Below are 8662 nucleotides of genomic sequence, written 5' to 3' on the forward strand. Positions count from 1 at the left end.
GAGAATTTAAACAAAAACAAAGGAAGAGCCAGAACGCTCCAAGGAATCCTCACAAAAAAACAATTGCTTAAGGAAGCCTTCGAAGAGTTCGAAGCAGTATTAAGTAAATACGAAAACAGAGTCGAAGTTAGAGTTTGGAATGAACTAACCGACAAATTAGACATAGTACAGAAAAAATACGACCAGTCAATAAAAATCCTTGATAGGACAATAATACTCGAAAAGAAGTTAGATATAAAAGGAGTTATACCCAAACAAATACACTTATCAGAAGCAAAAATAACCAAACAAAGAAGCTTATCAGACAGTGGATGCGAAATAAAAAGCAACACCATGCAACGTAATGCACAAGAGGCGGAATACCGCTTCCCTAAAACAGAGGCTATTCAGTGTATCCCTGAGTTTAACGGGTCTCGGGATGAATTAGACGCGTTTTTATACCACGTCGATCACTTTGCCGAACAAATACCAGCAGACGAACCGCATACAGATCTAGTCTATGTGGTACTACTGAAATTGAAAGGAAAAGCGGCAGCAGCAATCGCTAAAATCAAAGGCGACACTTGGAATGAAACAAAGACGAACTTGATTAAAGAATTTGGGGATAATGTATCCATAGAAGGTATAATTACCAAAATAGAAACCCTAAGGCAAAAACCACAGGAAACATTTAAAGAGTACAAAAAACGAGTGATGGAAATAAATACCCATCTCGAATATTATGACGAAGGACCAGGGGAAGTAGACAGGGCTATGACAAAAAGCTTGAGGCTACACTGCATATGCGGTTTGTATAATAAAGAACTTAAGCAAATAGCCCAGAGTCAACGTGAAATGCCGCTAGTCGAGTTACTGAACTACTTAGAGGAAAGACATGCAGAATGCGAGCATTTGACGGAAATAGGTAATAGACTGGAATCATTGGAATTAGTAAAAAATTCAAACAAATTCAAAGGAAGATGGGCGACAGACGGGGGGTTTAACAATCCACCAAGACAGTTTAGGAACGACGACCATAGACCTCGACGCGAGGATAACCAAAACGAGCGTGGTAGATACAGAAACGGCTATCAGCCACCAAGAACAAACAACAATAGAAGCTACCAACAAAATAGACAAGGAGAGAATGGGCGCCCTGGAGGTAGTTACAACTACCAAACGAATAACAACAACCAGAGGAGTATGCGCCCAGACGGAAACAACAGGACCGATTGGAGGCAAAATGAACCGGGCCCAAGACCATGGAGGGAAACGCAGCAAACAGGCTGGAGGCAAAATGAATCTGGCCCGAGACCATGGAGAGAAGCACGACAAGCAGGTTGGAGGCAAAACGAGCCTGGGCAAAACCAGTGGAGGGAGCAGCAACCCCCCTGGAAACAGAATGACTCAAATCCCAGACAATGGAGGGAACAACCAGACTGGAAAAGAGGCGAGTCACCATACAAGCAGGAGCATAGAAGAGATGAAAACCAAAGAAAAAACTGAACGATGGGGTGTTCGGGCAGATAGATGGCAGGACCCCCTACAATAACAGGCCAGAAGATAAACCGTTTAAACAACCCCGACAAGTATGCGTAAATTGCGGTACATACAGTAAAACAAGCACAAATAAGAATTTAAGAAATTATAATACAACTAGACAACGACTGAGTACTAAGTCGCTCAATATACGATATAATGGCCACGGACGGCCCACCACATTGCAAGAAAACACGAGTAATCAATTCCAAGGAACCATGCCTCCATATGAAAAATTGGACATAGAATGTACCAGAAATCATCAATTACTAGTAAATATCGCCTCAATAGAAAGGCCTGACATTAGGATTAAATATATGCTTGATACAGGAGCGTTTCTTAATGTAATAAGATGGGATACGGTCGCGAAAATTGGAGCCAGATTTATTAACTATCGGGATAAGTTATACATTACAGGTTTTAATCTGACACAATCAGAAACTATTGGATCAGTAGAAACCACATTAATAATTGGGAACTCGAAGTATCCAATAAAATTTTATATTGTAAAGGATTTGTGCGTCCCGGGAATTATAGGAGCGAAATTTCTTAAGGAATGTACAATTTTTATATCTCAGCAATTGAACTACATCGCCCTCCGTAAATCGAATAGGAGCGACAATGAGCCAAATGGAGATAAAATACAAAGTCCTGATACTTTTGCGTCAAGAGAGGAAAATATTCCCAACTACGCGGGTGACATGAATTCAACTAAAAACATTGAAGAAGTACGTAACAAGATCCCCGGAGGAAGGGATGGGATGAATAATAGATATCAAAATGAAATAGCAAGGGATGATGAAATGCCCTCAAACATGACGCGAAAATGCAAAATTCTGGCTGAAAAGGCATGCCAGACAGAGGCAATTACGAAATACACTGATGATAAGACACAGTATGATAACGAAGAAATGAATCATATAACAGATATGACCAAACTAATAGAAAACAGAAATAACAATAAAACGTCAAGGAAAAGTTTTATTGAATCAGACACATCTCACAGAAGAAAGTGCATGACTAGCATGATCCCGGAATGTGGATCGGAATATAGGATAGATTTTAATGATTATGGTACAAACAAGAAAGATTACTATAAAAAGAATTACACGAATGAGTCCAACGAAAAAAATTACATGGATTCCTACTATGGAGAACAGGTTTTAGAAAACTTGGATGACAACCAGGACTATAGTCTGGTTGACAATAAAAAGTACGATCAGTTACGTGGTAATGAACGAACTGAAAAATTATTAGAGAACCTTAATTTGGATCATTTGAAAAGAAACGATTTCCAAGCCATGGAATCAATTATGGCGGAATATAGTGATGTGTTTTACCAAAAGGGAGACCATCTAACAACTACAGACGCGGCTGTCCATGAAATAGAGACGACGTCGAACGTACCAATAAATAAAAGACAATATAGATTTCCCGAAGCAACAAAAAAGCATATAAATGCAGAAATCGAGGAAATGTTGAAGCAAGGCATTATTAAGCCCAGTAAAAGTCCATGGAATGCACCGGTTTTGTGCGTACCCAAAAAGGACGATGAAAACGGAAATAAAAAGTATAGAATTGTGGTTGACTTTAGAGCGCTAAATTTAATAACAAAACCGTTTGTATATCCGATCCCACTGATCGACGAGATACTTGATAATCTCGGAGGAGCTAAATATTTTTCAACATTGGACCTGAAATCAGGTTTTTATCAAGTCCCAATTAACCCAAAAGATGCGGCTAAAACAGCCTTTTCAACCCCTAAAGGGCACTTTGAATTTACAAGAATGCCTATGGGCCTTAGAAATAGTCCATCAACATTTCAGAAGTTGATGAACACAATATTGTATGAAATTGAAGGTGTGAAAGCTATCGTTTACTTAGACGATATTATCATTTACGGGTCAACTATTGAGGAACACAATGAAAACCTCATAAAAATTTTGAAGGCTATGCGCCGACACAATTTGAAAATTGAGGCAGGAAAATGCCAAATTTTAAGAACCGAAATTAAATATCTCGGACATGCAATTAATGCTGAAGGCATTCGGCCAATGGAGGATAATATAAAAGCCATCAAAGAAATGACTGTGCCAAAAACAGTTAAAGGAGTCCGTTCGTTCTTAGGAACGGTTAATTTTTATGGTAAATTCATACCACAAATAGCAGAAAAACGTAAACCATTGAACGATCTGCTAAAGAAAAATGTAAAATTTATTTGGACCAATGAATGTCAGAAAGCATTCGAAGAATTGAAAGATTTTTTAACTTCAAATACTCTGTTGGTAAGACCAAACTACAAAGATACGTTTGTGATCACAACAGATGCAAGCGAGTATGCCATTGGTGCAGTACTCTCTAATGAAAAGTCCACCGATAGACCCATAGCCTATGCAAGCAGAGGTCTAGTAGGTGCAGAAAGAAGATACCATACAATAGAGAAAGAATTACTCGCAATTGTATGGTCAGTGAACAGATTCAAACATTTTATTTATAATCAGAAATTTATCGTCTACACAGATCATAGACCTTTAATCTCTATTTGGAGATTGAAGGAAACATCACCCACCCTGACACGACTTCGTTTAAAGCTCCAAGGGTTGGAAATGGACATACGCTACAAACAAGGAAAAGATAATGTTGTAGCAGATTTTCTATCTAGACTTAATCCTGATGCTGAGATAGATGAAAAATCTCACACGGTCGCTGTAGTCACACGACAACAGAAACTGCAACAACAGCAAGAAGAAGACGAAAAACTTGCCAAGCAAACCGAAACAAAGACCACGAACCAGATTACAGACCCATCGGGAAGATTTGGGCTATTCAAGGACACACAGCAATCCGAATGGAACCCTCACATGGACGGGCTAGAAAATATCGATTTTGAATGGGACGAAAAAGATGATCTAGATGTAACAATAACACATGAAGATTTTGAAAATGATCTAGAACAGGGACGTATAGATTTTAAACTATTAAAGTTTTCAAAAAGCAGGATCGACGAGAGCAAAACAGACGCCACATTCGTTATCGTTAATAGTAGGTCAGCCTATAATGAGCTGAGCGAATTGGTCGACCTCCCTCATGGGTTGAAAGATTTTCTAAATGGGAGAATATTTGCCATCCCAAACAGAAAAATATGGGGTATGATTCTAAATGGGTCAAGCCGATCAAGAGCTGACACAAAAGTATTTTTCCAAGGATTAGTTGACGCGTTCGGGAACTGCCCCGAACACATGAAAGAAGATAAGAATATTCAAATTATCTCCTTTAGAAACATACAAACGCCACCAGAAACTAACATTTTACGATTTGTAGCAGGTAAATTCAATAAAGTATTCACCCTCTTTGCGCCAGAGAAAGACCGAATGCATGTACCAGTAGGAGAAAGAGAAACCGTACTTAAAGAGTTTCATGGCTCTCCGCTGGGCGGACATGTCGGCAGTAAAAGAATGTTGAAACGCATAAGCCCACTATTCGAGTGGAAAAATATGCGACGAGATGTAGAGAACTACGTCAAACAATGTGATTCGTGCCAAAAGAACAAGATTGGACGATCCAACAAAATTCCAATGAAAATAACAACCACATCGTCCGAACCATTCGAAAAGTTATATATGGACATTGTGGTATTACCAGAATCCGATTGGGGTAACAAATACGGTCTAGTTATGCAAGACGACCTAACAAGATACTTGATTGTAGCACCGATGGAGAATCAAGAAAGCGCAACGGTCGCGCAAACATTTGTTGAGAATTATATTTGTAAATTTGGAGCTCCCTTGGAGTTAGTGACAGATAATGGAGCAAATTTTGTAAGCTCCCTAATGAAAAACGTCTGTAAAATTCTAAAAATTAAGAAAATCACTACGAGCACCTATCATCCACAAGCAAATTTAGTGGAGAGGTCGAACAGGGAACTTAAAATGTACTTGAGACAATATGTTGGAAATGCCCCGAAAACTTGGGACCAGCATTTGCCTTTCTTTACATTCGAATACAACACCACGTCAAACTCATCGACGGGCTATACACCATTTGAATTAGTATATGGTAAAAACGCCAACATTCCTAATTCAATTTATAAATGGAACAATGATGGGCTATATTACGAGGACTACGTCAACGAAATACGGTCCACGTTCAAACACCTGCACAAAAAAGCACGAGAAAACCTAATATTGTCAAAAGAAAAAAGGAAGGACCTATACGATAAAAACGCCAACGAGTGGCAGCCTATGTGGGGCGATATGGTACTTGTAAAATCCGTCCCCACGGGTACAGGACAAAAACTGCAAGCTCTGTGGAGAGGCCCATATGAGGTCGTAGAACTCCCGAGTGAATGCACGACCGTGATTAAAAACGGAAACAGATTAGAGAAGGTTCATAATAACCGTCTCAAGAAGTACACGGATTGAACTCTAGGAGGAGAAATGTACATATTGTAAATAGATATACTGTAGATACATATATAAAGTTTACTAGACAAATGTAATTTCACAGCGTTCTGGTAAATTTACATGTTGCACGTTGCAAAATGTAAAATTAGGTTTTTGAATAAGTTGGTGTCTTGTAAAAATAAGAATGAACATAATAATCAGTCATTTTGTTCGCTGGCATATGTCAGCGTAAGATGACGTAAAATTACAAGAATTTTTTTTCAAAGTATGTACATAACCCGTAAAATGAGAGACCATTGACCATGATCAAAGATATTCCATTTTACGAAACTCAAATATTAAACACTATGGTAGAGGAAACTAAACGCGATCGAAAAATACGTAGACAACGGTGGAAATATATCCACCACCCTATATCTCGCGCAAGCGAGCAAGAGTGAAAGGAAACTAAAACACCGATGATAAGTATTAACACAAAGTAACTAGCAGCTTTTCAAGTGGCGAACGAGCCTAAGCTCAGATTTAACACTCCTTAAAAAAAGCTCTAATCTAATCAAAAAAAATTATTTCTAAGGTTGCACTCACCAGATTATCCTATAAATTATTACAGTATCCGTCGAGAGGGGGAAGGCACCAGAGCAAGAAGAAAATACCCTAAAAAGAGGAAGAACAAAGTACAAACGAAAAAAAAACAAATTAAAAGAAATACACTTACCATACATGACACCATAGCTGAAAAAAAATAAAGAAACGTCTCGGAGGGTGGTTTTCGGAGAGCCTAGAAACAATACAATACGCAATAGTGAATCCGGTTCAAATTTATATTTCCGACCCTGCAAAGAATAAAAATGTATAACCGAAGAATAAATAAACATAATAGGATACTTACCTTAACCTAAAAATGGCGAAAACCGGGTGTCCAGACACCAAGTGCGGGCCCTGTGGAGGCCACGGGCATTGGGTGAATATACAACGAATGAACTGAAAGAACAAAAAGGAAAAAGTTTTTGGAACCGAAAATCAATCAGAAATAAAAACGCACTACTTACCTCATTATTACCTCTCGTCACAAACGATTGACATCAAATGCCGAAATCGGAACAGAAAAAGGTGCAAGAGGCGCGTTAGTAAAGTCTAAACCACTTACACTGCACATAATAGTGCACGGGAAAAAAACATTCAGGAGGCGGTTCACGTTTCACGTTCACAGCATTTCTTGCTTTGCAATACGGTTATAAATCTAATGAAGCGAGTTATTGTAACTATGCTAGGGTAATGAGGGCATTTTGACAGTGAATACGATTGTAACCGGAATACGCACCGCTTTGCTCAGCAATCATATAAGAGCAAGTTTATCTAGCTAAGACAGGAGTAAAACAAAAGGAAAACCAGACTCGAGTTCAATCTTTATTGGCAGCGTACATTTTTACTAGATAAGCATTATATAGATATAGGCTCAACACTGTACTGTTGGACATACTTTTTCTGCGGGGTTTTTCCATATGCCTCGCGAGGATTTATGCAAGATAGCAAGTTTTTTCTTTAAGGTAGCAAGCCGCATCAATAAAGATTTAAGGTAACAAGCTTTTTGTCACATGAATTACATATACATAGACTTAAGGCATAAAATTGTTGCCCCAGTTGAATCAATATAAGTTTAAAGACAGGAATCTATGCCACCCAATTTTGAAATGATGCAAGATCAACGCGTTGCGTTGATTTTTCGTTCCATATATACATATGCATATTGGTTTAGAGCAATAGAAGAATAATTGATTTTACGACTCTATACATAAGAAAGTATCGTTATCTTTCATATTTTAGAACTATTTTCGCTGGAGTTTTCTTGGCCATGGCGAACGCAGCGTTGATTCTGGAAAGACTCAATGATGTATTACTGGCACAAGGGGTCTACGATTTTAAGGTAACGCTAACGTATAAGAGTCTTGTAGAAGATCAAGCAGAATTAGAATCGGCACTAAATGCTTTTAATGAAACCTGTACAGCGCTAATAGAAAGAATTCCGAATTTGAAATGCGGGGTCATAACCTCGGTTTGGAGCAAAGACACTAGTGACATTGCGAACATAAATACGTACATCAGGTATTTCTTTAAAACAAGAACACCAAGAGGGTTTTGGTCAGCAATTGGAGCAATGGACTCCGACGACAGAACTAGAATTGACGAAAATATGGATAAACTTAGACGAAACGAAGAAAGATTCAACAAAAATACAGAACATCAAGCGTCAGCAATCGAAAAAATATACAATTTCGTGAGCAACTCAACAATCACCATGAATAAGGCAGACTTCAAGCAACAGCAACTACAACGGCTTCTGGGAGGGCAGCATGGTAACATATTTAGGAGAACAGTAAAGAATTTATTATAAAACCAACACGTAACATTGATAATGATCTCTTCAAGATAATTATCAACTCATTAACAAAGGGGAGATGAACAGCCCCACAATAGTAAAAACCTAAAAATGCGCAACCAACAAGTCTATGGTTGACCTGAAAGAACTCGCCACTAGCGAATTTGCAAACGCAGCGGCTTAAGTCGCAGTGCACATAGCACAACAAACGTGAGTCACTGTGTTGCTCGAAGAATTAATGATTGTTTTCCAATGACACCGGCTGCAGGTGTTTATACGGTTGTATAGAATTTGGCTGTGCCAATATTAATTAACGTAATTATTTACATAGGCGTGGCGTTTTTATGATTGTGAGCGCATCGAT

At 38.5% G+C, this 8662-nt stretch overlaps 1 long non-coding RNA gene across 1 annotated transcript; it reads right to left on the reverse strand.

The window, feature by feature from the left end:
* Positions 1-6517: 6517 nt before the first annotated feature.
* LOC131678074 (uncharacterized) lies at positions 6518-7388 on the reverse strand. The gene is made up of 3 exons (XR_009303582.1): positions 6811-7388; positions 6637-6754; positions 6518-6575 (listed from the first exon to the last, which is right to left on the reverse strand). It is a non-coding gene; the product is annotated as an uncharacterized LOC131678074 (long non-coding RNA).
* Between the last annotated feature and the right edge of the window lie 1274 nt (positions 7389-8662).

This window comes from Topomyia yanbarensis, chromosome 1 (genome assembly GCF_030247195.1).
Source record: "Topomyia yanbarensis strain Yona2022 chromosome 1, ASM3024719v1, whole genome shotgun sequence".
Lineage (NCBI taxonomy): Eukaryota > Metazoa > Arthropoda > Insecta > Diptera > Culicidae > Topomyia > Topomyia yanbarensis.